The sequence below is a fragment of the Taudactylus pleione genome, unplaced genomic scaffold, assembly GCF_031769625.1.
Source record: "Taudactylus pleione unplaced genomic scaffold, aTauple2 ptg000925l, whole genome shotgun sequence".
Classification (NCBI taxonomy): domain Eukaryota; kingdom Metazoa; phylum Chordata; class Amphibia; order Anura; family Myobatrachidae; genus Taudactylus; species Taudactylus pleione.
Window position 1 is genome coordinate 611,058 of NW_028285326.1, and position 17,475 is coordinate 628,532.

The following is a 17,475-nucleotide window of genomic DNA, read 5'->3' on the forward strand; positions in this document are numbered from 1 at the left end:
TATGGGTGAGGACTCCTATAATCTTTAGTTATATGCTTCTTTCACTAACTTAAATGTATATACTGATATTATATATATATATATATATATATATATATTTAAACTATAACTGTGTACAAACTCTTGGGTTAGACACTCATTACCCACCCACAGCTTAGTTTCCACTCTAATAGTTTCCGTACCTATTGGTTTACCTTTTATAATACACTTACTGTGTTACCACAATATTAGTAAATACATATAGATAACTATCCTTTACCATTGTTTTGCTTCTTCAAACTAAGGACCAGAAAGAGATAATATGGCAGCTAAAGTATTAACCCTTAAATAAATGGCTATCAGAACTTATTGATCCTCCTTTACTTTCACATTACATGTCCCATACTGAGAAGTTGGTTATAGCATAACAATCACTGTGTGAAGAAAGTTGATGTGTATAAATGCATATATACTGTGTGAGTGTGTGATATACAATAATAGTTGTGTTATCTCCCTGCAGGTGATGGTTGCACATGGGAATATCCTCCACTGAATAGTATTACAACCTAGATATCGGTGATGTGATGCAGGAAGTTAAGCTACAGCTGCAGTTGGAGGGGTATATTATATTATTATATGTTATGTGAATATTGTCTGTATATATCCTGAGTGAGACAGGTGAGCTCAGTCACATAATGTCAGGTCACAGGCTGATTCTTAGGCTCTTGTACTTAGTGATGCCTGAATGAGGTTATAGAAGACTTACACCTGTCCGGCTCTGGCTGCAGCTGTAGTTGGAGGGGTATATTATATTATTATATGTTTTGTGAATATTGTCTGTATATATCCTGAGTGAGACAGGTGAGCTCAGTCACATAATGTCAGGTCACAGGATGATTCTTAGGCTCTTGTACTTAGTGATGCCTGAATGAGGTTATAGAAGACTTACACCTGTCCGGCTCTGGCTGAAGCTGTAGTTGGAGGGGTATATTATATTATTATATGTTATGTGAATATTGTCTGTATATATCCTGAGTGAGACAGGTGAGCTCAGTCACATAATGTCAGGTCACAGGCTGATTCTTAGGCTCTTGTACTTAGTGATGCCTGAATGAGGTTATAGAAGACTTACACCTGTCCGGCTCTGGCTACAGCTGTAGTTGGAGGGGTATATTATATTATTATATGTTATGTGAATATTGTCTGTATATATCCTGAGTGAGACAGGTGAGCTCAGTCACATAATGTCAGGTCACAGGCTGATTCTTAGGCTCTTGTACTTAGTGATGCCTGAATGAGGTTATAGAAGACTTACACCTGTCCGGCTCTGGCTGCAGCTGTAGTTGGAGGGGTATATTATATTATTATATGTTATGTGAATATTGTCTGTATATATCCTGAGTGAGACAGGTGAGCTCAGTCACATAATGTCAGGTCACAGGCTGATTCTTAGGCTCTTGTACTTAGTGATGCCTGAATGAGGTTATAGAAGACTTACACCTGTCCGGCTCTGGCTGCAGCTGTAGTTGGAGGGGTATATTATATTATTATATGTTATGTGAATATTGTTTGTATATATCCTGAGTGAGACAGGTGAGCTCAGTCACATAATGTCAGGTCACAGGCTGATTCTTAGGCTCTTGTACTTAGTGATGCCTGAATGAGGTTATAGAAGACTTACACCTGTCCGGCTCTGGCTGCAGCTGTAGTTGGAGGGGTATATTATATTATTATATGTTATGTGAATATTGTCTGTATATATCCTGGGTGAGACAGGTGAGCTCAGTCACATAATGTCAGGTCACAGGCTGATTCTTAGGCTCTTGTACTTAGTGATGCCTGAATGAGGTTATAGAAGACTTACACCTGTCCGGCTCTGGCTGAAGCTGTAGTTGGAGGGGTATATTATATTATTATATGTTATGTGAATATTGTCTGTATATATCCTGAGTGAGACAGGTGAGCTCAGTCACATAATGTCAGGTCACAGGATGATTCTTAGGCTCTTGTACTTAGTGATGCCTGAATGAGGTTATAGAAGACTTACACCTGTCCGGCTCTGGCTGCAGCTGTAGTTGGAGGGGTATATTATATTATTATATGTTATGTGAATATTGTCTGTATATATCCTGAGTGAGACAGGTGAGCTCAGTCACATAATGTCAGGTCACAGGCTGATTCTTAGGCTCTTGTACTTAGTGATGCCTGAATGAGGTTATAGAAGACTTACACCTGTCCGGCTCTGGCTGCAGCTGTAGTTGGAGGGGTATATTATATTATTATATGTTATGTGAATATTGTCTGTATATATCCTGAGTGAGACAGGTGAGCTCAGTCACATAATGTCAGGTCACAGGCTGATTCTTAGGCTCTTGTACTTAGTGATGCCTGAATGAGGTTATAGAAGACTTACACCTGTCCGGCTCTGGCTGCAGCTGTAGTTGGAGGGGTATATTATATTATTATATGTTTTGTGAATATTGTCTGTATATATCCTGAGTGAGACAGGTGAGCTCAGTCACATAATGTCAGGTCACAGGATGATTCTTAGGCTCTTGTACTTAGTGATGCCTGAATGAGGTTATAGAAGACTTACACCTGTCCGGCTCTGGCTGAAGCTGTAGTTGGAGGGGTATATTATATTATTATATGTTATGTGAATATTGTCTGTATATATCCTGAGTGAGACAGGTGAGCTCAGTCACATAATGTCAGGTCACAGGCTGATTCTTAGGCTCTTGTACTTAGTGATGCCTGAATGAGGTTATAGAAGACTTACACCTGTCCGGCTCTGGCTGCAGCTGTAGTTGGAGGGGTATATTATATTATTATATGTTATGTGAATATTGTCTGTATATATCCTGAGTGAGACAGGTGAGCTCAGTCACATAATGTCAGGTCACAGGCTGATTCTTAGGCTCTTGTACTTAGTGATGCCTGAATGAGGTTATAGAAGACTTACACCTGTCCGGCTCTGGCTGCAGCTGTAGTTGGAGGGGTATATTATATTATTATATGTTATGTGAATATTGTCTGTATATATCCTGAGTGAGACAGGTGAGCTCAGTCACATAATGTCAGGTCACAGGCTGATTCTTAGGCTCTTGTACTTAGTGATGCCTGAATGAGGTTATAGAAGACTTACACCTGTCCGGCTCTGGCTGCAGCTGTAGTTGGAGGGGTATATTATATTATTATATGTTATGTGAATATTGTCTGTATATATCCTGAGTGAGACAGGTGAGCTCAGTCACATAATGTCAGGTCACAGGCTGATTCTTAGGCTCTTGTACTTAGTGATGCCTGAATGAGGTTATAGAAGACTTACACCTGTCCGGCTCTGGCTGCAGCTGTAGTTGGAGGGGTATATTATATTATTATATGTTATGTGAATATTGTCTGTATATATCCTGGGTGAGACAGGTGAGCTCAGTCACATAATGTCAGGTCACAGGCTGATTCTTAGGCTCTTGTACTTAGTGATGCCTGAATGAGGTTATAGAAGACTTACACCTGTCCGGCTCTGGCTGAAGCTGTAGTTGGAGGGGTATATTATATTATTATATGTTATGTGAATATTGTCTGTATATATCCTGAGTGAGACAGGTGAGCTCAGTCACATAATGTCAGGTCACAGGATGATTCTTAGGCTCTTGTACTTAGTGATGCCTGAATGAGGTTATAGAAGACTTACACCTGTCCGGCTCTGGCTGCAGCTGTAGTTGGAGGGGTATATTATATTATTATATGTTATGTGAATATTGTCTGTATATATCCTGAGTGAGACAGGTGAGCTCAGTCACATAATGTCAGGTCACAGGCTGATTCTTAGGCTCTTGTACTTAGTGATGCCTGAATGAGGTTATAGAAGACTTACACCTGTCCGGCTCTGGCTGCAGCTGTAGTTGGAGGGGTATATTATATTATTATATGTTATGTGAATATTGTCTGTATATATCCTGAGTGAGACAGGTGAGCTCAGTCACATAATGTCAGGTCACAGGCTGATTCTTAGGCTCTTGTACTTAGTGATGCCTGAATGAGGTTATAGAAGACTTACACCTGTCCGGCTCTGGCTGAAGCTGTAGTTGGAGGGGTATATTATATTATTATATGTTATGTGAATATTGTCTGTATATATCCTGAGTGAGACAGGTGAGCTCAGTCACATAATGTCAGGTCACAGGATGATTCTTAGGCTCTTGTACTTAGTGATGCCTGAATGAGGTTATAGAAGACTTACACCTGTCCGGCTCTGGCTGAAGCTGTAGTTGGAGGGGTATATTATATTATTATATGTTATGTGAATATTGTCTGTATATATCCTGAGTGAGACAGGTGAGCTCAGTCATATAATGTCAGGTCACAGGCTGATTCTTAGGCTCTTGTACTTAGTGATGCCTGAATGAGGTTATAGAAGACTTACACCTGTCCGGCTCTGGCTGCAGCTGTAGTTGGAGGGGTATATTATATTATTATATGTTATGTGAATATTGTCTGTATATATCCTGAGTGAGACAGGTGAGCTCAGTCACATAATGTCAGGTCACAGGATGATTCTTAGGCTCTTGTACTTAGTGATGCCTGAATGAGGTTATAGAAGACTTACACCTGTCCGGCTCTGGCTGAAGCTGTAGTTGGAGGGGTATATTATATTATTATATGTTATGTGAATATTGTCTGTATATATCCTGAGTGAGACAGGTGAGCTCAGTCACATAATGTCAGGTCACAGGCTGATTCTTAGGCTCTTGTACTTAGTGATGCCTGAATGAGGTTATAGAAGACTTACACCTGTCCGGCTCTGGCTGCAGCTGTAGTTGGAGGGGTATATTATATTATTATATGTTATGTGAATATTGTCTGTATATATCCTGGGTGAGACAGGTGAGCTCAGTCACATAATGTCAGGTCACAGGCTGATTCTTAGGCTCTTGTACTTAGTGATGCCTGAATGAGGTTATAGAAGACTTACACCTGTCCGGCTCTGGCTGAAGCTGTAGTTGGAGGGGTATATTATATTATTATATGTTATGTGAATATTGTCTGTATATATCCTGAGTGAGACAGGTGAGCTCAGTCACATAATGTCAGGTCACAGGCTGATTCTTAGGCTCTTGTACTTAGTGATGCCTGAATGAGGTTATAGAAGACTTACACCTGTCCGGCTCTGGCTGCAGCTGTAGTTGGAGGGGTATATTATATTATTATATGTTTTGTGAATATTGTCTGTATATATCCTGAGTGAGACAGGTGAGCTCAGTCACATAATGTCAGGTCACAGGCTGATTCTTAGGCTCTTGTACTTAGTGATGCCTGAATGAGGTTATAGAAGACTTACACCTGTCCGGCTCTGGCTGCAGCTGTAGTTGGAGGGGTATATTATATTATTATATGTTATGTGAATATTGTCTGTATATATCCTGAGTGAGACAGGTGAGCTCAGTCACATAATGTCAGGTCACAGGCTGATGGCTCTTGTACTTAGTGATGCCTGAATGAGGTTATAGAAGACTTACACCTGTCCGGCTCTGGCTGCAGCTGTAGTTGGAGGGGTATATTATATTATTATATGTTATGTGAATATTGTCTGTATATATCCTGAGTGAGACAGGTGAGCTCAGTCACATAATGTCAGGTCACAGGCTGATTCTTAGGCTCTTGTACTTAGTGATGCCTGAATGAGGTTATAGAAGACTTACACCTGTCCGGCTCTGGCTGCAGCTGTAGTTGGAGGGGTATATTATATTATTATATGTTATGTGAATATTGTCTGTATATATCCTGAGTGAGACAGGTGAGCTCAGTCACATAATGTCAGGTCACAGGCTGATTCTTAGGCTCTTGTACTTAGTGATGCCTGAATGAGGTTATAGAAGACTTACACCTGTCCGGCTCTGGCTGAAGCTGTAGTTGGAGGGGTATATTATATTATTATATGTTATGTGAATATTGTCTGTATATATCCTGAGTGAGACAGGTGAGCTCAGTCACATAATGTCAGGTCACAGGCTGATGGCTCTTGTACTTAGTGATGCCTGAATGAGGTTATAGAAGACTTACACCTGTCCGGCTCTGGCTGCAGCTGTAGTTGGAGGGGTATATTATTATATGTTATGTGAATATTGTCTGTATATATCCTGAGTGAGACAGGTGAGCTCAGTCACATAATGTCAGGTCACAGGATGATTCTTAGGCTCTTGTACTTAGTGATTCCTGAATGAGGTTATGGAAGACTTACACCTGTCCGGCTCTGGCTGAAGCTGTAGTTGGAGGGGTATATTATATTATTATATGTTATGTGAATATTGTCTGTATATATCCTGAGTGAGACAGGTGAGCTCAGTCACATAATGTCAGGTCACAGGCTGATTCTTAGGCTCTTGTACTTAGTGATGCCTGAATGAGGTTATAGAAGACTTACACCTGTCCGGCTCTGGCTGCAGCTGTAGTTGGAGGGGTATATTATATTATTATATGTTATGTGAATATTGTCTGTATATATCCTGGGTGAGACAGGTGAGCTCAGTCACATAATGTCAGGTCACAGGCTGATTCTTAGGCTCTTGTACTTAGTGATGCCTGAATGAGGTTATAGAAGACTTACACCTGTCCGGCTCTGGCTGAAGCTGTAGTTGGAGGGGTATATTATATTATTATATGTTATGTGAATATTGTCTGTATATATCCTGAGTGAGACAGGTGAGCTCAGTCACATAATGTCAGGTCACAGGATGATTCTTAGGCTCTTGTACTTAGTGATGCCTGAATGAGGTTATAGAAGACTTACACCTGTCCGGCTCTGGCTGCAGCTGTAGTTGGAGGGGTATATTATATTATTATATGTTATGTGAATATTGTCTGTATATATCCTGAGTGAGACAGGTGAGCTCAGTCACATAATGTCAGGTCACAGGCTGATTCTTAGGCTCTTGTACTTAGTGATGCCTGAATGAGGTTATAGAAGACTTACACCTGTCCGGCTCTGGCTGCAGCTGTAGTTGGAGGGGTATATTATATTATTATATGTTATGTGAATATTGTCTGTATATATCCTGAGTGAGGCAGGTGAGCTCACTCACATAATGTCAGGTCACAGGCTGATTCTTAGGCTCTTGTACTTAGTGATGCCTGAATGAGGTTATAGAAGACTTACACCTGTCCGGCTCTGGCTGCAGCTGTAGTTGGAGGGGTATATTATATTATTATATGTTATGTGAATATTGTCTGTATATATCCTGAGTGAGACAGGTGAGCTCAGTCACATAATGTCAGGTCACAGGCTCTTGTACTTAGTGATGCCTGAATGAGGTTATAGAAGACTTACACCTGTCCGGCTCTGGGTGCAGCTGTAATTGGAGGGGTATATTATATTATTATATGTTATGTGAATATTGTCTGTATATATCCTGAGTGAGACAGGTGAGCTCAGTCACTTAATGTCAGGTCACAGGCTGATTCTTAGGCTCTTGTACTTAGTGATGCCTGAATGAGGTTATAGAAGACTTACACCTGTCCGGCTCTGGCTGAAGCTGTAGTTGGAGGGGTATATTATATTATTATATGTTATGTGAATATTGTCTGTATATATCCTGAGTGAGACAGGTGAGCTCAGTCATATAATGTCAGGTCACAGGCTGATTCTTAGGCTCTTGTACTTAGTGATGCCTGAATGAGGTTATAGAAGACTTACACCTGTCCGGCTCTGGCTGCAGCTGTAGTTGGAGGGGTATATTATATTATTATATGATGTGAATATTGTCTGTATATATCCTGGGTGAGACAGGTGAGCTCAGTCACATAATGTCAGGTCACAGGCTGATTCTTAGGCTCTTGTACTTAGTGATGCCTGAATGAGGTTATAGAAGACTTACACCTGTCCGGCTCTGGGTGCAGCTGTAGTTGGAGGGGTATATTATATTATTATATGTTATGTGAATATTGTCTGTATATATCCTGAGTGAGACAGGTGAGCTCAGTCACATAATGTCAGGTCACAGGCTAATTCTTAGGCTCTTGTACTTAGTGATGCCTGAATGAGGTTATGGAAGACTTACACCTGTCCGGCTCTGGCTGCAGCTGTAGTTGGAGGGGTATATTATATTATTATATGTTATGTGAATATTGTCTGTATATATCCTGAGTGAGACAGGTGAGCTCAGTCACATAATGTCAGGTCACAGGCTGATTCTTAGGCTCTTGTACTTAGTGATGCCTGAATGAGGTTATAGAAGACTTACACCTGTCCGGCTCTGGCTGCAGCTGTAGTTGGAGGGGTATATTATATTATTATATGTTATGTGAATATTGTCTGTATATATCCTGAGTGAGACAGGTGAGCTCAGTCACATAATGTCAGGTCACAGGCTGATGGCTCTTGTACTTAGTGATGCCTGAATGAGGTTATAGAAGATTTACACCTGTCCGGCTCTGGCTGCAGCTGTAGTTGGAGGGGTATATTATATTATTATATGTTATGTGAATATTGTCTGTATATATCCTGAGTGAGACAGGTGAGCTCAGTCACATAATGTCAGGTCACAGGCTGATGGATCTTGTATTTAGTGATGCCTGAATGAGGTTATAGAAGACTTACACCTGTCCGGCTCTGGCTGAAGCTGTAGTTGGAGGGGTATATTATATTATTATATGTTATGTGAATATTGTCTGTATATATCCTGGGTGAGACAGGTGAGCTCAGTCACATAATGTCAGGTCACAGGCTGATTCTTAGGCTCTTGTACTTAGTGATGCCTGAATGAGGTTATAGAAGACTTACACCTGTCCGGCTCTGGGTGCAGCTGTAGTTGGAGGGGTATATTATATTATTATATGTTATGTGAATATTGTCTGTATATATCCTGAGTGAGACAGGTGAGCTCAGTCACATAATGTCAGGTCACAGGCTAATTCTTAGGCTCTTGTACTTAGTGATGCCTGAATGAGGTTATGGAAGACTTACACCTGTCCGGCTCTGGCTGCAGCTGCAGTTGGAGGGGTATATTATATTATTATATGTTATGTGAATATTGTCTGTATATATCCTGAGTGAGACAGGTGAGCTCAGTCACATAATGTCAGGTCACAGGCTGATGGCTCTTGTACTTAGTGATGCCTGAATGAGGTTATAGAAGACTTACACCTGTCCGGCTCTGGCTGCAGCTGTAGTTGGAGGGGTATATTATATTATTATATGTTATGTGAATATTGTCTGTATATATCCTGAGTGAGACAGGTGAGCTCAGTCACATAATGTCAGGTCACAGGCTGATGGCTCTTGTATTTAGTGATGCCTGAATGAGGTTATAGAAGACTTACACCTGTCCGGCTCTGGCTGAAGCTGACTCCCTGGTTATGTGGCTGCTTCTGTCACAGAGCTCCTGATATAATAGTAGTAAGCAGTCTAATATTAGATATACACAACTGATGCTGCAGTCTTATCTCACTAATCACTGAGGAGGGCTGCAGGGGACGTTTCTGCCTTTATAATTATGCCCATAGTATGATATGTTACAGGATCTTTTCCATGTATAAGTTAGTGGCTATAGTAAGAAGAGAAGATAGGGCTGTCACTGTGGAGAGATTACAGACCTATCCCGACGTATTCCAGTCAGCACCAGCGGTTACTGACAGCTCTGGCTGCCCCCCTCAGACATTAGGTAAGCTCTCTATCTGCTCTGATCCCCCTACTCAATGGCTGCAACTCATCACTTCTCCTCATCTGCTGTTCACTTTAGAGAGCACGTGCTCCGTCTCTCTACATCAGGTACCTGACTCAGACTCCCGCCTTTCAGTCACCACCTCAGGTCAGCTCAGCTCTAACTGACCCCTCTCTCCAACTGTCACTTCTCCTCAGTGTCAGTGTGCAGTCATCAGTACTAGCTCTAACTGACCCCTCTCTCCAACTGTCACTTCTCCTCAGTGTCAGTGTGCAGTCATCAGTACTAGCTCTAACTGACCCCTCTCTCCAACTGTCACTTCTCCTCAGTGTCAGTGTGCACAGTCATCAGTACTAGCTCTAACTGACCCCTCTCTCCCACTGTCACTTCTCCTCAGTGTCAGTGTGCACAGTCATCAGTACTAGCTCTAACTGACCCCTCTTCAACTGTCACTTCTCCTCAGTGTCAGTGTGCACAGTCATCAGTACTAGCTCCAACTGACCCCTCTCTCCCACTGTCACTTCTCCTCAGTGTCAGTGTGCACAGTCATCAGTACTAGCTCCAACTGACCCCTCTCTCCAACTGTCACTTCTCCTCAGTGTCAGTGTGCAGTCATCAGTACTAGCTCTAACTGACCTGTCACTTCTCCTCAGTGTCAGTGTGCACAGTCATCAGTACTAGCTCCAACTGACCTGTCACTTCTCCTCAGTGTGCACAGTCATCAGTACTAGCTCCAACTGACCCCTCTCCAACTGTCACTTCTCAGTGTCAGTGTGCACAGTCATCAGTACTAGCTCTAACTGACCTGTCACTTCTCCTCAGTGTCAGTGTGCACAGTCATCAGTACTAGCTCTAACTGACCCCTCTCTCCCACTGTCACTTCTCCTCAGTGTCAGTGTGCACAGTCATCAGTACTAGCTCTAACTGACCCCTCTCTCTCACTGTCACTTCTCCTCAGTGTCAGTGTGCACAGTCATCAGTACTACCTCTAACTGACCCCTCTCTCCAACTGTCACTTCTCCTCAGTGTCAGTGTGCACAGTCATAAGTACTAGCTCCAACTGACCCCTCTCTCCCACTGTCACTTCTCCTCAGTGCACAGTCATCAGTACTAGCTCTAACTGACCTGTCACTTCTCCTCAGTGTCAGTGTGCACAGTCATCAGTACTAGCTCTAACTGACCCCTTTCTCCCACTGTCACTTCTCCTCAGTGTCAGTGTGCACAGTCATCAGTACTAGCTCTAACTGACCTGTCACTTCTCCTCAGTGTCAGTGTGCACAGTGAACAGAACTAGCTCTAACTGAGGGCCTGATTCAGTGCCGGACGCTCTGACAAGAGCGCTCGCTCTGAATCAGGGCCCTCCTACCTAAAATTGGAGAGGCCTCCTGGCCGCTCGCATAGCTGTGGGTGACCACCCACAGCTTATGCGAGCGGCCAAAAAGATGGTCGCGATGGTGAAGACCATCGGGCTTGCGACGAGACCCTACGGTAGGGTCTCGCTGCCGCAAGCCCAGGAGTGCTTTTGGCTCTATCAGAGCCAAAAGCACTCCCACTGACATCACTAGTGATGTCAGTGGGGCCGGCCCCAGACGGTAGGCGTTCCCATGGGAACGCCTCTGTCTGGGCAGCAACGCCCCCAGCACGCCCACCAAAGGGGGCGTGCTGTCACTCACCATCGACAGCACGCCTCCTTTGGTGCGAGACCTATAGTGACGGCTTGGCCGTCGCTGTGCGGGTCTCTCGCATGCGCATGACGGAGCTCCCTCCATCGTGCGCATGCGCACTAGGGCACCATCGACCCGCTTGCGAGTGCTCAGCGCTCGCGAGTCTGAATCAGGCCCTGGGCCCTCTCTCCAACTGTCACTTCTCCTCAGTGTCAGTGTGCACAGTGATCAGTACTAGCTCTAACTGACCCCTCTCTCCAACTGTCACTTCTCCTCAGTGTCACTGTGCACAGTGATCAGTACTAGCTCTGTCACTTCTCCTCAGTGTGCAAGTTATCAGTACTAGCTCTAACTGACCCCTCTCTCCCACTGTCACTTTTCCTCAGTGTCAGTGTGCACAGTGATCAGTATTAGCTCTAACTGACCCCTCTCTCCAACTGTCACTTCTCCTCAGTGTCATGGTGCACAGTGATCAGTACTAGCTCTAACTGACCCCTCTCTCCCACTGTCACTTCTCCTCAATGTCACACAGTGATCAGTACTAGCTCTGTCACTTCTCCTCAATGTCAGTGTGCACAGTGATCGGTACTAGCTCCAACTGACCCCTCTCTCCCACTGTCACTTCTCCTCAGTGTCATGGTGCACAGTGATCAGTACTAGCTCTAACTGACCCCTCTCTCCCACTGTCACTTCTCCTCAGTGTCATGGTGCACAGTGATCAGTACTAGCTCTAACTGACCCCTCTCTCCCACTGTCACTTTTCCTCAGTGTCAGTGTGCACAGTGATCAGTACTAGCTCTAACTGACCCCTCTCTCCCACTGTCACTTCTCCTCAGTGTCACACAATGATCAGTACTAGCTCTAACTGACACTTCTCCTCAGTGTCAGTGTGCACAGTGATCGGTACTAGCTCCAACTGACCCCTCTCTCCCACTGTCACTTCTCCTCAGTGTCAGTGTGCACAGTGATCAGTACTAGCTCTAACTGATCCCTCTCTCCAACTGTCACTTCTCCTCAGTGTCAGTGTGCACAGTGATCAGTACTAGCTCTAACTGACCCCTCTCTCCCACTGTCACTTCTCCTCAGTGTCAGTGTGCACAGTGATCAGTACTAGCTCTAACTGACCCCTCTCCCACTGTCACTTCTCCTCAATGTCACACAGTGATCAGTACTAGCTCTAACTGTCACTTCTCCTCAATGTCAGTGTGCACAGTGATCGGTACTAGCTCCAACTGACCCCTCTCTCCCACTGTCACTTCTCCTCAGTGTCATGGTGCACAGTGATCAGTACTAGCTCTAACTGACCCCTCTCTCCCACTGTCACTTCTCCTCAGTGTCACACAGTGATCAGTACTAGCTCTAACTGACACTTCTCCTCAGTGTCAGTGTGCACAGTGATCGGTACTAGCTCCAACTGACCCCTCTCTCCCACTGTCACTTCTCCTCAGTGTCAGTGTGCACAGTGATCAGTACTAGCTCTAACTGATCCCTCTCTCCAACTGTCACTTCTCCTCAGTGTCAGTGTGCACAGTCATCAGTACTAGCTCCAACTGACCCCTCTCTCCCACTGTCACTTCTCCTCAGTGTCAGTGTGCACAGTGATCAGTACTAGCTCTAACTGATCCCTCTCTCCAACTGTCACTTCTCCTCAGTGTCATGGTGCACAGTGATCAGTACTAGCTCTAACTGATCCCTCTCTCCAACTGTCACTTCTCCTCAGTGTCATGGTGCACAGTGATCAGTACTAGCTCTAAGTGATCCCTCTCTCCCACTGTCACTTCTCCTCAGTGTCACACAGTGATCAGTACTAGCTCTAACTGACACTTCTCCTCAGTGTCAGTGTGCACAGTGATCGGTACTAGCTCCAACTGACCCCTCTCTCCCACTGTCACTTCTCCTCAGTGTCAGTGTGCACAGTGATCAGTACTAGCTCTAACTGATCCCTCTCTCCAACTGTCACTTCTCCTCAGTGTCAGTGTGCACAGTCATCAGTACTAGCTCCAACTGACCCCTCTCTCCCACTGTCACTTCTCCTCAGTGTCAGTGTGCACAGTGATCAGTACTAGCTCTAACTGATCCCTCTCTCCAACTGTCACTTCTCCTCAGTGTCATGGTGCACAGTGATCAGTACTAGCTCTAACTGACCCCTCTCTCCCACTGTCACTTCTCCTCAGTGTCATGGTGCACAGTGATCAGTACTAGCTCTAACTGACCCCTCTCTCCCACTGTCACTTTTCCTCAGTGTCAGTGTGCACAGTGATCAGTACTAGCTCTAACTGACCCCTCTCTCCCACTGTCACTTCTCCTCAGTGTCACACAGTGATCAGTACTAGCTCTAACTGACACTTCTCCTCAGTGTCAGTGTGCACAGTGATCGGTACTAGCTCCAACTGACCCCTCTCTCCCACTGTCACTTTTCCTCAGTGTCAGTGTGCACAGTGATCAGTACTAGCTCTAACTGATCCCTCTCTCCAACTGTCACTTCTCCTCAGTGTCATGGTGCACAGTGATCAGTACTAGCTCTAACTGACCCCTCTCTCCCACTGTCACTTCTCCTCAGTGTCATGGTGCACAGTGATCAGTACTATCTCTAACTGATCCCTCTCTCCAACTGTCACTTCTCCTCAGTGTCATGGTGCACAGTGATCAGTACTAGCTCTAACTGATCCCTCTCTCCAACTGTCACTTCTCCTCAGTGTCATGGTGCACAGTCATCAGTACTAGCTCTAACTGATCCCTCTCTCCAACTGTCACTTCTCCTCAGTGTCATGGTGCACAGTCATCAGTACTAGCTCTAACTGATCCCTCTCTCCAACTGTCACTTCTCCTCAGTGTCAGTGTGCACAGTCATCAGTACTAGCTCTAACTGGTTTTAGGCATTCAGAACCTTCTGGATGATTCTAGCCCAGACCACCAATTATAATGTGTAAGGGACAGTACTACAAGTAGGAAAAATACTGTAAACTGTCTAGGGGGGTGGGAGCACATTTTTAACTTTTGCACTGGGAGCCAAATTGCGTATAAATGGCCCCGTAATTATTTTACCAACATGCCGTGTGTGTGTGGGGGACAGAAACATTTTTGGCAGGGGGGAACAAAATTCATAGTTACGCCACTGCCCTCCACAAATGGTAGTGTTAGATGTACCTCCTAGGGTTGGAATCGGTATGAAATACCGCCGGCCACATGGTTCGATTCCCGGCAGCGCCTGGCCGACAGATGAGCAGAGCCCGGCAAGGGAAGCCTGGCAGCGCTGGAAATCCTGATCGTCGCTAAGGTAAGTATATACTAACCTAACCCCCTAACCCTCGTTAGGGGTGCCTAACCCTAACCTCCCCTCCAAGTGCCTAATCCTAATTTCCCCTCTAAGTGACTAACACTAACCCCCCCCTTACCCGCTGCCTAAACCTAAGTCCCCCCCGGGGGTGCCTAACCCTCCCTCCCCCTAGCCTAACCCTAAGTCCCCCCCGGGTGCCCTCCCGGCGTCAGGGAAATGTCAGGCATCTAGACGCCCAGCATTTCACCCTCGCCGGGATTTGACAGTCGGGAAGCCGGTTGCTGGTATTAAGGCAGCCGGTTTCCCGATTGTATACATTAGGGTTATAGGATCAGGGATTACTCTGAGAATGGGAGATTTGCATTTCCTCTTTTGGTTCCCAAATATTAACTTGGGGCTCCGGGTCAGAGGACCCCAGTTATAGACCTGATCCCCTTCTTGGGAACTTTTGGCACCATTATTGACAGTTAGGGGGTCTGGAATAACCACTTGAGGTGACATGTCAGTCTGTACCTCGAGATGTTGAGCGTCACTTTTTCTTGAGCTGCGGAAGGAGCAGTCATTAATGAAGGGACTTGCGCTTCCACCATACATGTATAGCAGGTGATCCTTTCATCGCTGGCACTCAGCCTCAGAGAGTTTGGGACGCCAAAAGCTCTGGAAGCTCCTTTCTAACAGCACGGAAGGAGTCTCCCCTAGACTAGGAGAACCAGAATCTGTGGTCTTTTCTGCCTCAGTAAATAGGGAAGCGACTTTTGTGGCTAAATGGGGGTGGCAATGCTCTCTCTGGCACAGGGCACCAAAAAGTCTAGTTATGGCTCTGCTGAGTGCAGCTTATTCCATAATCCCAGAGGATATTTCTACAGACCCATTTGATTATGACCCATATGCACATTGTGTCCGGTCCTGTATATAAATGGTGCTCTACACTACAAACAGCACAAGCAATATTGTCCTGTACCACCTCTCTTGTTGAGAAATATCCTGTGATTAGCGGGTGGGATTTCTACAGACACATATAATTAAAAAAACACATACTGTACATATGACGTAGTCTAGATCTCTGATATACAGTACACCAAGGATACCGGGACCGGTATTTCACTCAGTGCCATCTGTCTTATGCACCAGGCGTTATTTTCGCAAATGCATATACTTTAAATCACACATACATATTTTTACATTTCAAAGATATAGACAGCGCACAGCAGACGCCAATGCGCATTTTGCTTAGGTTAGCTTTCTCTAGACTATTAGACATGCATCGCCTGGTTGGCCTGCATGTGGCTGACCTGCCAATAATAAAAAATCAGAACAAATAGAAGTGTCCCCCACCTTTTGTCATTTTTGTTGAATTTTTCAATTAGAAACTTTCGGACTAAGGGTGGCATGAAGAAAATGCTGGTACTCCCAGTGCTCCAAACCCTCAAGCATTTCCGACAGTCTTTTACTACTTCCAAACTGCCCTCTTGCAGATAGGGGGAACATGGAGCTGTACAATGTGAAACCAGCATGAAAACACACACAAATGAATAACAAGACTAAACTGTAATGATTACCTTTATTGTGTTACACTATAAACATTCTTCCATTTTCACGCTGTGTTCACACATAAATTTGTTATTATTGATCGCGCTAGATATCAATATTTTAGCATGTATTATGGTAGTAAGTTAGTATTATGTACTGTAATTTCGAAGCATATGGGCACAATCACCCGGTAACTCAGTGCTCCTGGCTGCCCATTTTTATGACAACCACTGAGTTGCTGTTTGGGCCATAATAAACTTGCCAGATAGAATGGTCTTCTCAAATCTAGATTGTTTGCTGTGCTTCAATAAGAGGAAGAAACGGAGATTGTGCAATGGGTAAATTGGACATTCCACCCATGAGGTGAGAACAATATCTCAGACGACATCATCCTAAGGGTGACAAAACAGAGGTCCTCACCCTGACACTCACCAGCCTCTTTGCAGTAAGTGTATGCAGACGGCAGAAACTACCCACAATCCTCCCTGGTGGAGGAAGTATTAGCCTTGTATGGTGGTCACTAACATGCTTTTAGTGCTGTATGGTAGTCACTGGGATGCTCTTTGTACAGTATGGTGGTCACTAGAATGTTCTTTACTCTGTATGGTAGTCACTGGGATACTTTTAGTACTGGATAGTGGTCACTGAAATGCTCTTTGTACTGTATGGTGGTCACTAGAATGCTGTCAGTACTGTTTGGCAGTCACTTGGATACTCAATGTACTACTTAGTTGTCAGTAATGTAAGACGGTCACAAGGATACGGTCAGTATTGTATGGCTGGCACTGGGATGCTCGATATACTGTATGGCAATTACAAGGATGCAAAATATACTTTATGGACCACTAAGATCTTGTCAGTACTCTATAGCAGTTACTAGAATGCTCTTGGTACAGTATGATGGTCACTAGGATGCTGTCAATACTGTTTGGCTGTCACTGAAATGCTCTTTGTACTGAATGGTGGTCACTAGAATGCTATTTGGATTGTATTGCGGTAATTTGGAAGCTCTCTATTGTAATGTAGCTACGGTTAACAGTTTGCTACCCCACCAACATTTGTGATGGACCCCGCCTAAAGCGGAGTTGGTCCCAATAATAAGATGCCACCTTTTCTCGACACCTATCATTATCCCTACGCCGGGAGCCTGACACCCAGCATACAGAACGAAGGTAAGCCGGGGGGCGGGCGTGGACAGCCATGGGGGGGTGAGAGGGGCTCCCGGGGGGGACTTAGGGTTAGGCACCCCCTAGGGAGGGTTAGGCACCCCCGGGGGAATGTTAGGGTTAGGCTGCGAGGAAGGGGGGGTTAGGCTTAGGCACAGGCACTTGGGGGGAGGTTAGGGTTAGGTACCCCTAAGGGAGGG